We start from the raw sequence: 1,132 nt of genomic DNA on the forward strand, positions 1-1,132 counted from the left end.
GGTCCTGCACTACATAAGTAACCCGATGATTTGGATGGACTTCAGTCCCCCTTGTGGTGGCGCTGCTGGGAAATTAAACAGCTACTGTCAGGTTTCCCCACAGATCAGGGGGTCCCAATGCGTGATCAGTTTATTAAACTCATCTAACAAGTAGAGCTTGTCCAACCCCCATTAACCCCTTCCCGATATCTTCTCTGCATGTACGGCAGATGTCAGGTATTTAAAGATGACGCCCACTCAGGAGCTATGCACGCACCGCAGCTCCGATCATGGATGTTTACCCCTCAGATGCTGCAATCCCAACAAAACAGTATTGATAAAAAGTGCAGTCCTGACACAGATATGTAGCTGGGAATATAAAAAGTCCTAGGTGTCAAAATATGGGGAGTCCAAAAAATTTTTTTTTACTTTTTTTAAAGTATTAAAGCATAAAAACCATATAAATTTGGTATCACTGTGATTGTACTGACCTCAGAATAAAGGTAATATATCATTCTTACCACCCAGTGAATACTGTAAATATCTCATCTGTAAAATAATGGCACAATTGGCAACACGGCATCCCTGCCAATCAACTGTCTTGTCTTTACTGTTTACCTGCTTGCCATTGCAACTACAGTGAACTGGATGGCGGAGTTGCAATTACAGGAAACAATGCAGCAGCACTCTGCAAACAAAAATAAAGTACAGTAATGCCAAAAGTATAGAAAACATTCTGATGTAAATGCTACGCTTATTTTGCAAATTAGAGACTCTTGGCAAATACATTTTGTGCAAAATTATTTGAGCCCGTCTGCCAAACGTCAAGGCGATCTCTTATCAGACAGGAACCTAACACTAAATCCTACCTGTTGTGTGCCATAATGGCCACCATAAAATTCAGGGAGTGCAGGTTCCACATGCATGCTGAGTCCACTCTGCTTTTTACCATTTTCGGTGCCATAACGGCCTCCATTAAGTCCAGGGATGCAAGTACCAACATGCATGCCAAGCCCACTCTATACCTCACCTGGTGCCAAATGGCTTCCAGTACATACAATGAGAGCAGGCTGCAGCTTTATACTTACTCCAATTAAAATCAGCCTATGGGACAGACAGGCAGAGTGGGGCAGTGTGGACCCAGCATGCATGT

This window comes from Bufo bufo, chromosome 11, assembly GCF_905171765.1.
Source record: "Bufo bufo chromosome 11, aBufBuf1.1, whole genome shotgun sequence".
NCBI classification, from domain to species: Eukaryota; Metazoa; Chordata; class Amphibia; order Anura; family Bufonidae; genus Bufo; species Bufo bufo.